Consider the following 17,093-nt stretch of genomic DNA (forward strand, 5'->3'; position numbering starts at 1 on the left):
AGATTCCTGACAGGTGAGGCTGGAGGAAGGAATGGATCCTGAGAGGAGTGAAGAGCCACCTACCCGGCTGTAATGCATGCACATGTAATAATACACTATTTTCTAGCAAATTTTATTTCATTTATATCCTGCCTTTCTTCCATAACAGAATGAAAGGCACATGTGGTTCCCAGGCTCTCTTGCATGTACCTTCAGACCATACCCTGGAATGTTCCTAACCAGCAGGAACTGCCTCTCCTGTCAACCAAGATCATTCAAGTGCCTACAAAATTAGAGCAACAGCCCATTTAGCCAAGAATCCTGTCTCAGACAGTGGCTAGTCCCAGATAACTTTGGGGAAATGTATGGGATGATTCAGAGGGCACTTGTGGGTTGGCTCATCCTTGGACTCTTGCGACACTTTGAAATTGGTAACCTTTGTTCCAGTTAGGAATGCAAGGGTGATCTGCTTGCCTCATATGCCTATTGTGAAGAGCCAGCGAGCAGCCACATAGCTTGCATATTTTGGGCTGCCTCAGTTCTACTGGAGTAGAATACATTAGTAGGAGTAGTAGTAGTAATTTATACCCCACACGTGGGTGGCGCTGTGGGTTAAACCACTGAGCTTCAGGCTTCAATCTTCCCCACAGGGCCAGAGAAGTATAGGTGTCAGTTCCCTGAAACACCTGCTGCGGCAGCTGCTTCCAGGTGACTTTCTACACCTTACGAAATCTTTGTTTGTCCTGCACCATTCTTCCCACTTGGGTACCATCCCTCTCATTTGGATTTCAAATCACAGTTGTGCTGGCTAATTGAGATACAGAAGACAAGGTCCACCTAGGTTGATTATGCAACTCAAAATTGCATAACGCATGCTGCGTCACTTTGTCAAGGCAGCAACATTTCTTTGTGGATACCACCCTCTCAAGGAGACAACATCTCGGAGCAAGTAGTGATATCTAAGCTGATTAGAGGCTGGACTGCATTTAAGAACATCACAGCCTTCCCCTGGGTCTCATGACTGTGAGTGATTTGCACAAGGCCTCTGGTGCCTCCTCTTTCTCCTGAAAGCAGATTGGGCCAGTCTGACCTGAGTCACACACTCCCTATGATTCTTGACTCCAGAGCAAAGCTGGTTAGCTCGGAGTTATCCTTCCTTTTTTCCAGAATGCACTGTTCTTCACCAACAGCATTGTCTCTTCAGAGTTCGAGTCACCCTCTGTGATGCTCCGACACACACTGTAGTTCATGCTTGCTGCAGCTGGGACTTGTTGACTGTGTCACTGCCACTCTTCTACCACAGTGAAGCGCTGTTTGCCCTCTCTTTTGCCAATTGCAGGAGGACTTTCCCACAAAACAACAACAGAAAACCCAATGAATTTAAAACTCACACTGTCATAGGTTTAATTGGTGATATGCTAGGCAAGGCCATAAGCACAGAGGGCCCATGCCCTAAAGGTAAAGGTAAAGGGACCCCTGACCGTTAGGTCCAGTTGAGAACGATTCTGGGGTTGCGGCACTCATCTCGCTTTACTGGCCGAGGGAGCCGGCATTTGTCCACAGACAACTTCCAGATCATGTGGCCAGCATGACTAAGCCGCTTTCTGGCGAACCAGAGCAACACATGGAAACGCCCTTCACCTTCCCGCCGGAGCGCTATCTATTTATCTACTTGCACTTTGACATGCTTTTGAACTGCTAGGTTGGCAGGAGCTAGGACCGAGCAACGGGAGCTCACCCCGTCACAAGGATTCGAACCGCTGACCTTCTGAGCGGCAAGCCCTAGGATCTGTGATTTAGACCACAGCGCCCCCCGGCCCAAGCCCTAGTTACATCCAAATTTGATTACTTTAGTGCACTCTACATGGGGCTGCTTTCAAACACAGTTCAGAAACAACAATTAGTACAAAATGTGGCTGGTAAGTAGTTATCTAGAGCCAGTATTATGTCACTTTCATTTGTTTCTGTTCCATGTTTTGTACCAATTCAAAGTGTTGGGCTTGATATCATCATCATCATCATCATCATCATCATCATCATCATCATCATCATCATCATCTTTAAAGCCCTCAGCAGCATAGGATGAGGGTATCTTAAGAACTGCATCCTCCTATATTAGCCTGCTCAAGCACAGAGATCAGTTTTGTAAGCTCTGCTATGCAACCCTCCATCATCAGAAGTACATTGGGTGAAGTAAATATGCTAAATTTCTGTGGATTAGGCTTCTATTCAGGTCATAGCAAAAGGTTGCTGATTAGGGAAGCAGCGTCTGGGCGGAAATCCCCCCCCCCAAAAAAAGGCCAGGAAAATCCGGACGCATGGCAACCCATGTCGGGAGTTTCGTTTTTGCCAATTTCCCTTTAAAATAGCTCCAAAATGTAAAAAATAAATAAATGTGATCCTAACATAAGGCCACCAGTGAAAATCTCACAAATCCTGTTATCTCACAAATAAAACCAAACTGAATCTACAAATTGCAAGCAAACTGAATGTGGATTGGACCAGGTTTCATTGCAAGTTGAGGCTGATAAATTACTGAACTGGGGATTTATGCAAATCCTTTAAGTCTTCATATTTTATTAATGCAAAAAGAGAAAGAAGAAGCCTGTTCTATCCAACGCTGCAGACCTTTGCTCAGCTATCACTTCCATGCCTAGTCTAGGAGACATCTGCCCACAAGGTGGCACTGTGGCATGCCACTTTTGGACCATCCAGTTTATGGCACTGGGCACTGGGAGCAACGCTGTCAGGAAGATGTCTGATGAGTTAAGCAGGGCCTGCTTGAACTGATTAATTTAAATAATTTATTCTGACCTTCCATCATATTCCCAAGGGCAGTTGACAAAAAGAATTAAACAGTAGCTACTACACTCTCACAAGTCACAAAATCATAAAAGCAACACAGAAGAGTCAGCGGGATTAAAACGGTATCTTAACATCTTGGGGGGGGGAGGTTTTTTCCTGGCACCAAAGGGCAATAAAAATCTCACTGGAAGAGCATACCACAACTAGGATGCCACCACTGAGAAGGCCCTCTATCTTGGTAGGCACCTGCCTCACCTCAGGTGGAAGGGGCCCCTGCAGGAGCACCTCCATTTAAGACCTTAATGTACAGGTAGACAAATGTCAAGACAGGCAGCTCTACACATAGGCTGGTCCTAAGCCGTGATGGACTTTAAGTCAAAACCAACACTTGGGATTCAGCTCAAAAACAGACTGGTGTCCTGGGAATGATAGTGGAAGGTCTGGAGCTGGGTTAGGGGTCCTATCAGGACATGTAAACCACTTGTGACCCTACTCTGAGCTGAGGCCTCTTCTGAATCACAGAAGAGGAGGTTTCAGCTCAGAAATGTACCCCAACACATCCTCCGCATCAAAGTGTCCCCCTTTTTTTTAGCTGTGAGATGAAGGCAATTTGGCTGTTGTGCATTTCAGAGTATTCTTTCCGCAAATGATTAAATGCAAAATGGCAATTAAGATGATGTTATTTTAGATTCTTCCTAGTGGTGAAATTTTAGAAATCGCAGGCATAAGTGTGCAGGGGGTGAGGGGTGTGTGAGTGTATGTTTCATGAAGTTAATATCAATTGAGACAGCTGGCTCATTCCTTGGTCAGATGAACTGGATCTTACCACTACAGGTTACTGAGGTTTGTAGATAGCCGGGGGGGGGGGCAGGGGGGGATTAAATATTTGCTATTTGTTATCTGGACACTAGAGGTCCCAATGAGGCTGCTCCTCTTGCTTTTGTTTGCTCTATGGCAACAGAGGCCATGGAGGCAGGAGATGCCTCAGAGCCGCGTTGCCTGTTATATGGTGGGGAAGAGAATCTATCGGAGATTCCATTAATTTAGCAATCAGGACGACAGCAGATAGATAAGGCATTGCAACTGCAAGGCCCCTCTTAATCAAACTTTACTCTTTTGTAGGTAGTGTAAAAAGTAAAAATAAAGGACCCCCAGACGGTTAAGTCCAGTCAAAAGAGACTATGGGGTGCAGCGCTCATCTCACTTTTCAGACTGAACTGGTGTTTGTCCATGGACAGCTTTCCGGGTCATGGGGCCAGCATGACTAAACTGCTTCTGGCACAACAGGACACTATGGCTTGTACTGGCATGCTTTCAAACTGCTAAGTTGGTAGGAGATGGGACAAAGCAAGAGGGGCTCACCCTGTCACGTGTATTCGAACCGCCAACCTTCCAATCGGCAAGCCCACTGTATAAAATGCTATCAATGGGTTGTTTGAGGCTAGTGGCATAGATGAGTGCTGCTATGAGTAGAAAGTTGAACTGTTTTAAAAAAATGGGTTCGGGTCCTGCTCAGCCCCTTAAAGGTTTTTAATTCTCTGGTTTGATTCTACTCCTTGGGAGCAGCCAGCACGGAAGAATGCCACCATGGACCTGGTTGCATACCAAGGCAGGGTAGGGTGTGTGTGTGTGTGTGTAGGCAATGCCAAAAGTGCTGGCTTGGCTTGGCTGGTGTGCCCAAACCACCCTGCCCTGCAATGTCCTGGTATACACAACAGGGACAGGGCTGCCAGGTGGCCTGGCCTGTGGCGGCTCCCCTCCCTGCTGGCTGCTCCTACCCCACCCCCTCCAGCCTTGTGTTATTTATTCATTGTCTCCAGCAGTTTTCTCCATGGCTTCTTCAGTGCTTCTTCCTTTCACTTGTTTTATTTCTACCCTTTGAATCACACATGCAAGGCTCCTGGTTTCCTCTTCCCCACTGTTGCCCCAGGCATAGCTGCAAAGTCTCCCGTTTTTGGTGGGAAACCCCTGGATTTAAATCTGTTTCCCGCCACACCCCCGGATTGTTTAAAAACCCATAAATTTACCTGATTGCCGTGTTCCCACCCCGGCGCTCGGCTGCTAAGTGGCAGGCACCGACAAGCCCCCCCCTCCCTTGGGAGGAGAAGGGAATGGACGTGCCTTGCCTAAGGAGTGGGGCTCAGGGGGAGGAGTGTAGGCTGTGCTGCGAGGGAAGGGAGGTCTGGTGGCATGTGGGGGGGGGAGAAGTGGGGCAGCTGTCATAGTGAGCCTGCCTGGCGAGATTCACAAGCGGGTGGCTGCAAGAGCAGCGGCAACAGCAGCGCGCAGCGACTCCTGCCTCAAAGAGCGGCAGGCAGCGACCACTTAACCCTTTGAGGGCGGGACGCTGAAAGAAGAGCCGAGCCTGAGATAACGAGGGGGGGGGAGAGAGAGAGAGAGAGAGAGAGATCGCTCTGTGTTGTGGCTGGCCCAGCACAGAGTGTCTGGACTGGACTCGGCGGCGGCGGCGTGATTGCGCGAGCGCCCAGCCCTGCCGGCCTCCCCACCACCACGCTCAGGCCGGAGCGCCTTGAGCCCAGCCTGCCAGTGAGCGAGACAGCTGGAGCCGGCCCGGAGCGCAGCCAGCCAGCCAGCAAGCCATGGTGAGTGAGGTGTCCCGAGAGCGGCGGCGCCGCCCTCGGCTGCAGGGTACCAGGGGCGCTTGGCTTGTAGCGCATGCGGCCTCTTCACGCCTGGAGCCGGGCAGAAGACCAAAGCTTCGCCTGCCGCCTTCGCCGCCCGGTTTGGGGGCCAAATCGGAAAGCCGCGGGCGGCGAAGTTCGCTTGGTTCAGCAAGAGTGGGGAAGCTCTTTTTGTAGCCAGGGCGGAGAAAAAAGGTCTGAGAAATAGAGGCATCACACGCCCACCAAATTTATTCTTGTGTCTTTTGCACTTTGCAATTAACCCCCCGCAGAAGCAGAATGTGCACATGGGCAGAGCCGGCACCAGAAGCCACTTCTGCGCATGTCCAGACATGCGCAGAAACGACTTCCAGTGACGCACTGCTCGGTGAGTCTGCTGATCCCGTATTTTTCAATGCGGAAGTTGGCAGCTATGGCCCCAGGTCTCCCACTTCTAGAGCTCTGCTCTTGGCCCTGTGCTGTTATCTTTCCCCCTTGTCATCAAGTCCCTCCCCTGGCATCTCATATTGTCACTCCTATAGAGGCAGTCATGTTCTTGAACGCCAGTTGCTAGAAACTCTAGGAGGGGAGAGTGATCCTTTGCTCAGGTCCTGCTTGCAGGTTTCCCCACAAGCGTCCGTCTACCTTTGAGAACCGAATGCTGGACTAGTTGGGACACTTCCCCGATCCAGCAGGGCTCGTCACTTTTCCTGCTTGGATGACTTTAACACAGGCAGGGTTGTGGATCTTCCTGCCAAATGTGCATTGGTGTTGCATTCTAATTTTTTCATATGGATTCCATCACGGAGCACAGCTGGGGGGGGGGGCACAGGTCATGCCCCTCCCACTAGACCGGGCAACCCAGCAGTGTGCAGGAGTCAGTTTAGCACAATAAAGGCATGCAAGTTCTATGCTGCCTTTTCTCTCTAGGAGTCCAATGACTATAATGCTTCTTTCTTCTTAAATAAACATTTCTTTGTTTAAGTTTCAGCATGCATTGCTTTGGGGTTCAAGAGGCTGTGCTTATCCCTCTCTGTTTGAGACTCCCTCGCCAGATTATTCTCATGCCTTAAGCAAGATTTATGCTTAGATTTATGCTTCTGGGTGTCAAACAGGGCTCTGAGTTGGAAAGGACAATGTGTTGTTTCTAGTCTAACCAGTGCATATTCTCAGATTGGGGCAATGCAGGACATCTGAAGCCTTTGTGCTAGTTTAGGCTACTTGTGCAAATCCTAAAACTCGTTTTCATTAAATACCGTACTTTCTTCTGAATAGCAGGAAAGGGCAAGGGAAATAACCAGGGGCTGCAGCAATGCCCCCACAAGGAACAGCGTTTACAGTGTTGGGGGGCCTTTTTAGCAAAAGTGTGTGGTGGAGATTATAGAAGTAAAGAAAGATATGCATGTGTATTGTGTGGAGAAACTGGAGAGAGAGTTTTTCTTCCTCTCCGAGTCTGTGTGCACCCCATACATAGAAAGCACAGTCAAACACACACTCCTTCAAAGAATCCTGGGAACTGTAGTTTTTTAAAGGGTGCTGGGAATTGTAGCTCTCTCTCTCTCTCTCTCTCTCTCTCTCTCTCTCTGTGTGTGTGTGTGTGTGTGTGTGTGTGTGTGTGAACTACAGTTCCCAGTATTCTTTGAGGTGTGTGTGTTTAAATGTATGGTGTATACACAGCCTAGAATCAGTGAAGCCAATTGGTAAGAGACTGGGAAATGACAAAGGGAAGTATTTCTTCACACAGTGCATAGCTGAACTATGGAATTTGCTGCCACAGCCCACCTTGAATGACATTGAAAGACCAATCCATGGAGGAGAAGGCTTATCAGTGGCTGCTATTCATAAGGGCTGTATACTACTTCAACATCAGGCTCCAGTTGCTGGGGAATTTGCATGGGAATAGTGTTATTACATTCATATGGGCTTTTCAGAGGCATCTGGTTGGCCATGGTGGAAACAGGATGCTGGCCTGACGCCAGAGGGTTCTTCTTCTAGTCTTATGTTCTTACTGGAGGTTATTATAAAAGTTTGGGAAAGTAAGTCCATAGCCATGAATCAAAAAGTTGTTCCAATTGGTTTCATGCTCAGAGAGAGAGAGAGAGGTGCTACTAAAAGAGAGTCAGAATGGCATTTCTTTCTGAAGAAACTGAGACCTCATAGATCATCCTAGAACTAAGCTGAACAAAGTGGTGGCATCTGCTATGCAATGTTCTAAAATAGTTTAATGTGGTGGGCAACCATTTCCAAAGTGGGAAGCTCCTTCATGGGAACCAGCTTCAAGAATCAGCTCTGCTAAACTGAGGTGTGACGCCAAGACATCTTAAAACAAAAGGGATGCATCATTTGGGAACTATGGCCCTATCTCTCGAGGCATCTATTTTCCTTTGCCCACAAATCCCAGCTGATGCCAGCTGCCAAGAAAAGGGAACCCCAGGCTCTCTCCATGCTGGAGCAGGTCAGAAAAGCCAGGTGGTGCAGAGATCTGTTTCTGCAGGCATCAACAACCCTTGCCTGGTGTTCATCTCTTAGGACCTTTATTCTTTGCTTAGAAAAAACACACAGCTGCAGGGCCAGGGGCATGCCAACACTTAGACTGCATCCTTGCAATGCCCAGTGCAACTATGGCATGGGCAGGTTCTTGAGAAGCTCATACATGCCACTCCTTGCATTATGTGTCCCCAGGGCCCCTCACAGTGAGAACTACAAAGGTGGAATTAATATCTTAAAGATGCCAGTAGCTCCAAGCTGTCCTCATTGTAAGCAGGCCAAGCCTGCAGTTAACAGCTCGATTATCTACTTCCCAAAGGCTTACGGTAGGACAACTGCATAATCAACCACAGGAGGAGATCTGGTGATGAAGGTGTGTTTCGCAATCCTTTCAATTGCTCAACCCTCCTCCATCATTTTTGGAGGGTTGAGCAATTTGTTTGCCAAAAGAAGGTAACAGACAATTCACTTGTCCCTGTGCCTCTAAGGAGAGAGATCTTCTTTTGCTTGCCACCAGAGGAAGGCTGAGATCCAGGAGGAGGTAAGAAGACATCCACTGGTTTAAAAATGTATGCAGAAAGTCTGCAGGATCAGGCAGAACGTGAAATTTCTGGTGCAGCTACCAACATTGATGTTCCAGGAAGGATGGGCTCTGGGGGTGAGACATCTGCAAAGGGAGTTGAGAGAAAGGCTTTGCACTGTGTCTGTCTGTGTGTTGTCGGAAGGACAATTAGTGAAGGCTTGGCTTGGGAAAATGATTTCTGTATAAGACCTTAGTCCAGATGTATTCCAGTGCTACTCTCTGTATGCTCAGAAAATGCAGCTATTTGACCAATGAGCCTTTATTAAGTAATGGCAATTAGTGTACCTTGGAACTATTAAAGGAGCAGGTGCTTTCTCCAGGCCAAGAGGGGCCCTACAGCCGATATCAGAGTGCAACAAAACAAGAAAGAAGGTATTGTGGGATTGAATTCAAAGCAGATGCTCTGTCACTGAGCTACGACCTTTCTCCTGTGAAGGAATTCTGGGAATGAGAGTTCTGTGAAGGAGGGGACAAAGGATCTCAAACTGAGCGTTCTCAGAACTAGAAAACTGCAACCCTCAGCTTTTAAGTGGATTTAGGTTTGTAATGTGGATGGATCCTGGATTCCAGGTGGCAGGAGAGGACGGGGGTCAGTCAGGGGGAAAGCATGACAAATTTAGCCTTTTCTTTTTTGAACTGCTGTACTTTAACACTGGATTTGTACACTGTAGGGGGAAGGGGGGATTTGATTCTGTTTCATGCTCTGCTCCCAGCGTTACACAGCTTGTGCAGACCAGAGAAGAGGGCTCGATGTAAAAGTCACAAACCAACTGTCTGCTTTACTAGTCAGCCTCAGTAAACCTTCCACCAGCTGATGCTTTTTATCCTTCCCTGCCTGTCTGAGACCTGTGACAAGGAAGCACTAAGCTAGCGCCCGAATGACCTATCTTTGCTTAGACTGTCTGGATAGAAATCCAACTCCAGCCATCTGGTGGAGCTTGTGGGGATGGAGATGGTGGGGTACAGGTCAGGCTACCATTTGGGATGAAAACCAGACTCATTTTGAAAGAGAAGGAGTGTTTCCACTTAACACTGCCCCCTCCCATCCTCAAGAACTTTCCCCCTAATCTAAGCAAAGGGGGTCTACAGATGAGTACTAAACTCATCCAGGTCAGCAGCACGAGATGATGAAAGTAAGGGCTACCGTGTCAGTACAGGTCAAACTGGGGTCTCCGGAATGGTCTAATTATATGGAGCATCCCAATAAAAAGGATGTAGCCATCTGTCTCACTACTTGGAAGCTCTTAAAAAATTGGTGCAGTTCATGATGACAACTGCCCTTTCCATCCTAATCAGCAGGCAGTGGCTATTTTTCCAATTGCTGTAAATTAAAATATATGGCTCTTCAGGGTGTCAGGAGAAACCGAATGCTCTCTACACTCCAAAGGAGCTTGCAGATCATTGAGAGAGCATGGATGTGTGTGTGTGTGTGTGTGTGTGTGTGTGTGTGTTTGTGTGTGTGTGAGTCTGAATGCATCTTTCTGTGGCCAACTAAGGAATACAGTCATACCTCGGTTTAAGTACGCCTCGGTTTGAGTATTTTCAGTTTAAGTACTCTGTGGACCTGTCTGGAACGGATTAATCCATTTTCCATTACTTTCAATGGGAAAGTTCGCTTCAGGTTAAGTACGGACATCCGGAACCAATTACACTGATACTTCGGGTTAAGTACGCTTCAGGTTGAGTACTCCGCGGACCCGTCTGGAACAGATTAATCCACTTTCCATTACTTTCAATGGGAAAGTTCGCTTCAGGTTAAGTACACTTCAGGTTAAGTACGGACATCCGGAACCAATTACACTCATACTTCGGGTTAAGTACGCTTCAGGTTGAGTATTCTGCGGACCCGTCTGGACGGATTAATCCACTTTCCATTACCTTCAATGGGAAAGTTCACTTCAGGTTAAGTATGCTTCAGGTTAAGTACAGACTTCTGGAACCAATTGTGTTTGTAAACCGAGGTACCACTGTATGGTTAAGAATGGGAGGTCAAGAATGTGATCTAGCAGATTCCTTTAACCTGGCTCAGTGCGTATGACTAAGTATGTATTGCATAACATTAAAAAAAAAAACCATGAAAGGGACTGCTGATGCCACACTGTCTCCGAAGGAAGACAATAGGGAAAAGTTGCAAGTCAGCCAAAACGAAACAAAACCAATCAACCTTTGGTGTCCCAGAAGGAAGACTAGCTGCCCTCCTCCAGAACCTGACTTCATTCATGCTTTCAGTATCTGACTAGTACTGCATCTTAGCTGAAGGAAGCCACCAGTAGGCAGCTCAACATGAATATTTTGGAGCTGGGAAAGGGGCCGAAAGGGGCAAGCAAAATGATGAAGGGGACTGGAGCAACAGCGGCACTGTTTGGGGCTAGTTACATTAGGAAAAAGAGGTCAGAAGATTGGGGGGGACACATGATGACAGAAGTGTGGAGAAAGTGAAGAGAGGCCCCGTCCCCCAATAATACTAGAATCCAGGGTCATCCAATTAAGATGAATAGTAGAAGATTCAAGCCAGGCAAGAGGACATATGTCTTCACACAGTGTACAGCTGAACTATGGAATTTGCTACCACTAGATATGGCGACCAACCTAGACACCTGTAAGACGAAGTTAAATTCATGAAGGTTATGCAGCTATCAGTGGTTACTGGTCATGGTGACTTCTATGTTTCCTTCCAAATCAGAGATAGCAGGCCTCTGAATACCAGTTGCTGGGGAGTAACAGGAAGATGGTCCCCCCCAGGTCTTCCCTGTGAGCTTCTCATTAGGGCATCTAACTGGCCACTGTGGGATGCTGAACTACATCTTCTTTTGGCCTCATCCAGCAGCACTGGTGGTTCTTGAGGGTTTTATTTTCCCTAGGTTGTAAGGGAGGAAGAGTTGCTGGAGGTACGTACATGGTGGAAAAGTAAGGCAGGCAAGGCATAATATGTAGAAGGCCCAGGGATCGCTCTGAGTGCTTAGAATTACACAACCGTTTTGAAGTGCTCATGGAAGACGAGAAACAGACTCCACCTGAGGATCTCTCCCTCATCACAGTTGATGAGGAATATGAAGACGAGCAACCAAGTCAGTCCTCTGGGAATATGCAGGTAACCTTGGAAGGGACAGCACATGGAAAAATCCCAACCAAGCCTATGAAGAGGCGAGTAGTGGTGATTGGGGATTCCCTACTGAGGGGTACAGAAGCAGTAATCTGTGGGCCTGACAAGATGTCTCGAGAGGTGTGCTGTCTACCTGGGGCCAAGATCAAAGATGTAACAGAACGGCTGCAAGGAATCATAAAACCCACCGACAAATACCCCTTCCTTTTGGTGCATGTGGGAACCAATGACACTGCAAGCCATAGCTTACAGAAGATCAAAAATGATTATGAGGCTCTGGGCAGGAAGTTGAAGCAATTAGATGCACAAATTGTCATCTCTTCTGTCCTCCCAGTTGAACGACATGGCCCAGGGAGAGAGGGGAAAATAGGGGAAGTGAACAACTGGCTTCGCAAATGGTGCAAACAGGAACGGTTTGGATTCCTAGATCACGGTCTGCAGTTTCTTGAAGATGGACTTCTGGCAAGTGATGGACTGCACCTCACAAAAGTTGGGAGGAATGTTTTTGCCACGAAACTCAAAAACCTCATCAGGAGGGCTTTAAACTGACTTATGTGGGGGAGGGAGACAGTGGTCCTGAAGGTAGGAGTCCATCTAATGCTGAAGATGATCATCCGAATGTCAAGGACCAAATGGAGCAAGCAGCATGCAGACCTAGTGGTGGGACGAAAATATCCTTAAATAAGAGACATGGGGGAATGATCAACGGTCTTCAATGTCTGTATACTAATGCACAGAGCATGGGAAATAAACAAGATGAACTTGAGCTCTTGGTACAGCAAACTAAATATGACATAATAGGCATCACTGAAACCTGGTGGGATGAGTCTCATGACTGGAATGTAGTAATAGAGGGATACAATCTATTTAAGAGAAATAGACCAAACAGGAAAGGAGGAGGAGTAGCTTTATATGTTAGGGATATGTATACCTGTGAAGAGATCCAGGATTTAAAACTTCAAAGCCAAATTGAGAGTATCTGGGTCAAAATTAAGGGAGAGAAAAACAACAGTGATCTCATTGTGGGAGTTTACTATAGATCCCCAAGCCAAACTGAGGACACAGATGATGCCTTCCTGGAACAGATGGCCAAGCATTCCAAAGGAAGTGAGATAGTAGTAATGGGGGATTTCAACTATCCTGATATTTGTTGGATGTCAAACTCAGCCAAGAGCATAAGGTCGAACAGATTCCTCACTGGCCTTGCAGACAACTTCATTGTCCAGAAAGTGGGAGAAGCAACAAGAGGATCAGCCATTTTAGATCTGGTCCTAACCAATAGTGATGACTTGGTTAGTGGGGTAGAAGTGGCAGGATCATTAGGTGGGAGTGACCATGCTCTTCTGGAGTTTATTATCCAGCGGAAAGGAGCAACCAAGCATACTAAGGTCCAAATTCTAGACTTTAAGAAAGCCGACTTCAGAAAACTTAGGGAAACGCTGGGTGAAATCCCATGGACAGTAATACTAAAAGGGAAGGGAGTTCATGATGGTTGGGAGTTTGTTAAAAGGGAGATATTAAAAGCACAACTTCAGGCAATACCAATGAGACGGAAACATGGAAGGTGCCTAAAGAAGCCAGGCTGGCTATCTAAAGAACTTTTGACTGAGTTAAGATTTAAAAGGGATATGTACAAAAAATGGAAAAGGGGGGAAATCTCCAGAGAGGAATTCAAACATATAGCCAGCACGTGTAGAGACAAAGTCAGAAAAGCTAAAGCACAGAATGAACTCAGGCTCGCCAGAGAGGTTAAAAGCAACAAAAAGGGCTTTTATGGGTATGTCCGTAGCAAAAGGAAAAACAAGGAAACAGTGGGGTCACTCAGAGGAGAAGATGGTGAAATGCAAACAGGGGACAGAGAAAGGGCAGAACTCCTCAATGCCTTCTTTGCCTCAGTCTTCTGCAAGAAAGAAAAAAACGCCCGACCTGAAGAATATGGAGCAGATGATTCAGCAGGGGAAACACAGCCCAGAATAAGTAAGGAGGTAGTACAAGAATACTTGGCTAGTTTAGATGTATTCAAGTCTCCAGGGCCAGATGAACTACATCCAAGAGTATTAAAAGAACTGGCAGAGGTGATTTCAGAACCACTGGCAATAATCTTTGAAAATTCCTGGAGAACAGGCGAAGTTCCAGCAGACTGGAGGAGGGCAAATGTTGTCCCTATTTTCAAAAAGGGGAAAAGAGAGGACCCAAACAATTACCGCCCAGTCAGCCTGACATCAATACCAGGAAAGATTCTAGAGCAGATCATTAAGCAAACAGTCTGTGAGCACCTAGAAAGAAACTCTGTGATCACTAAAAGTCAGCATGGGTTCCTGAAAAATAAGTCATGTCAGACTAATCTGATCTCATTTTTTGACAGAATTACAAGCCTGGTAGATGAAGGGAACGCTGTGGATGTAGCCTATCTTGATTTCAGCAAGGCCTTTGACAAAGTGCCCCATGGTATTCTTGTAAAGAAGCTGGTAAAATGTGGGCTAGACAATGCTACCATTCAGTGGATTTATAGCTGGCTTACTGACCGAACCCAAAGGGTGCTCATCAATGGCTCCTCCTCATCCTGGAGAGTAGTGACTAGTGGGGTGCCACAGGGTTCTGTCTTGGGCCCAGTCTTGTTCAACATCTTTATCAATGACTTGGATGATGGGCTTGAGGGAATCCTGAGCAAGTTTGCAGATGACACCAAATTGGGAGGGGTGGCTAACACCCCAGAGGACAGGATCACACTTCAGAATGACCTTAACAGATTAGACAACTGGGCCAAAGCAAACAAGATGAATTTTAACAAGGAGAAATGTAAAGTACTACACTTGGGCAAAAAAAATGAAAGGCACAAATACAGGATGGGAGACACCTGGCTTGAGAGCAGTACATGTGAAAAGGATCTAGGAGTTTTGGTTGACCACAAACTTGACATGAGTCAGCAGTGTGATGCAGCAGCTAAAAAAGCCAATGCAATTCTGGGCTGCATCAATAGGAGTATAGCATCTAGATCAAGGGAAGTAATATTACCACTGTATTCTGCTCTGGTCAGACCTCACCTGGAGTATTGTGTCCAGTTCTGGGCACCACAGTTCAAGAAGGATACTGATAAGCTGGAACGTGTCCAGAAGAGGGCAACCAAAATGGTCAAAGGCCTGGAAACGATGCCTTATGAGGAACGGCTTAGGGAGCTGGGTATGTTTAGCCTGGAGAAGAGAAGGTTAAGGGGTGATATGATAACCATGTTCAAATATATAAAAGGATGTCATATAGAGGAGGGAGAACGGTTGTTTTCTGCTGCTCCAGAGAAGCGGACACGGAGCAACGGATTCAAACTACAAGAAAGAAAATTCCACCTAAACATTAGGAAGAACTTCCTGACAGTAAGAGCTGTTCGGCAGTGGAATTTGCTGCCAAGGAGTGTGGTGGAGTCTCCTTCTTTGGAGGTCTTTAAGCAGAGGCTTGACAGCCATCTGTCAGGAATGCTTTGATGGTGTTTCCTGCTTGGCAGGGGGTTGGACTGGATGGCCCTTGTGGTCTCTTCCAACTCTATGATTCTATGATTCTATGATTCTATGTAGACACAAATCAAATATTGCACACACACACACATTTCCCTTGTGAGTACTTTTTATAAGGGCCTATGACAAAGGAACAATTTGGGGGGGGGGCATCTGGGGTGGGGGAGCCCTTGAGGCCTGATAGCCTACACTGGGTCAGCTTGAATGATCTCAGTGGCATCTTCTTATTTAGGCAAGGGAGGTGACAGTGGAGGAGAGGGAAGCTATTTTCTGCATTGTGAGGTAATGGGAGATGAGCAGGAAGGGGAAATAACCCAGCATTAGCACTGTTCCTTGGGCTTCTCGTTCATTTTTTCCCCTTTCCTGTCATTAAATGGGGGAATAAGGCACCGTAAATGCAAGATTCTCTACCCAGCAGTGAAGACAATAAGGAAGCCCTGCTTCTTCCTCCTCCTCTCTCTAATTTACAAAACAACAGGACGGTCACCAGAGCCTTGCGTTCTCTCCCCAGGAGTGGGAACCAGCACGCAGTTTCCACCAACAAGCAAAAGGAGATTAGGGGTTAATTTTCTTTCATAATCTAGAGTGTCAGCTCAGCAGCACCTCGGCAAAGATGCTGATGGTGTTAATAAGGAGACAGGAAGAACTGGCATTTGGGATTAAGTACTATCCATCCTCCCGCCTTCTCTTTTCTGTCCCCCCACCCCAAACTCCCCGTCTCTCTGTGCCTTTCTGCATCTGTGCATGCAATGTAATTTTCTCCAGTATGTCCAATAAACCTAATTTCTTCCCTCAAGATTTAGATGGTTTTATCCCTGATTATATACCCAGGAGAGGTAATTCCTGCTTAACTCGGTATCCAATTGAACCCTGATGGGAACTCTCCAAGCAGCTCCAGCTCTTTAAGGCGCAGGAGCAAATCGGATTATTATTCTTGCTGGCCGTGGAGGAGTTTGTCTGAGCAAGAGGCGCTCCTTGGAGGCCCTGCCTGCCTTCTCTTGGGTCCCTTTAAGTCCAGCAACAGTGCACTGGTTTCCTCGCCTTCTTTCTGCCATGTTAAATAGCGGGGTAGGGGTTGCTGCTGTTTCATAGCAGCTTCTAGGGGAAGCTAGGGTGAGCTTCTAGGGTGAGCTCCCGTTGTTCTGTCCCAGCTTCTGCCAACCTAGCAGTTCAAAAGCACACCAGTGCAAGTAGATAAATAGGTACCGCTGTGGCGGGGAGGTAAACTGTGTTTCCGTGCGCTCTGGCTTCCATCACAGTGCTCCGTTGAGCCAGAAGTGGTTTAGTCATGCTGGCCACATGACCCGGAAAAGCTGTCTGTTGACAAACACCAGCTCCCTCAGCCTGAAAAGCGAGGTGAGGGCCACAACCCCATAGTCACCTTTGACAGGACTTAACCGTCCAGGGGTCCTTTACCTATAGCAGTTTCTCAGGTCAGCTTCTTATCTTTCTTTCTTCTTAGCAAATAAGGGTGCTTCCAGATTACCTGTTCGTTGATTTGTTTGTGGGAAGGCGAGATGACCTTGTGTCAAAGCAGGAGCTATCTCACACTACCCAGAGCATCTCCCCATCACTTTACTTATCACAACAGTCTGATATTTTGGGAAAGCGAGGCTCTCATGTAAAACTTCCCAATCTACTATAATTGCTAGGCCTGAATTTACTGGTATATGATTGAGTCTCACCCCAAAATAGTGACCATCAGAAAGTGTCTTTTATGTCTGGAGTCTTTCACAGAGCTTGGAAAGTTCATTTTTAAAAAGGAACTAGCTCAAGAAAAAAGGCATTCCTTGGGAAAAACAAACTGGTTCCTTTAAAAGTAAAACAACTTAGCTTCAGTAAATAAGAACTGTGGTAGGCACTCAGAAAGCCCTGCTGAGGACAACATGAGCTTTTCAGGAAAGGGAAGCTGCAAAGTGCAGACCACTAGAAATATTATTTGTGGAATGAAAGGAGATACGCTTGCAAACATCCCTTGACCACCTTGAAAGAAAGGTAAGGGGAGACTC

At 46.9% G+C, this 17,093-nt stretch overlaps 1 protein-coding gene across 1 annotated transcript in view; it reads left to right on the forward strand.

Moving 5' to 3' along the window:
• The first annotated feature begins 8,411 nt into the window (after positions 1-8,411).
• Positions 8,412-17,093, forward strand: part of NDEL1 (nudE neurodevelopment protein 1 like 1) — a 50,806-nt gene continuing 42,124 nt past the window's right edge. The window contains exon 1 of the mRNA XM_060271787.1: positions 8,412-8,433. The gene's annotated coding sequence lies outside the window, so the exon portion shown is untranslated. The remainder of the gene's footprint in view (positions 8,434-17,093) is intronic.

Source organism: Zootoca vivipara, chromosome 2 (genome assembly GCF_963506605.1).
Source record: "Zootoca vivipara chromosome 2, rZooViv1.1, whole genome shotgun sequence".
In the NCBI taxonomy this organism is placed as follows: domain Eukaryota; kingdom Metazoa; phylum Chordata; class Lepidosauria; order Squamata; family Lacertidae; genus Zootoca; species Zootoca vivipara.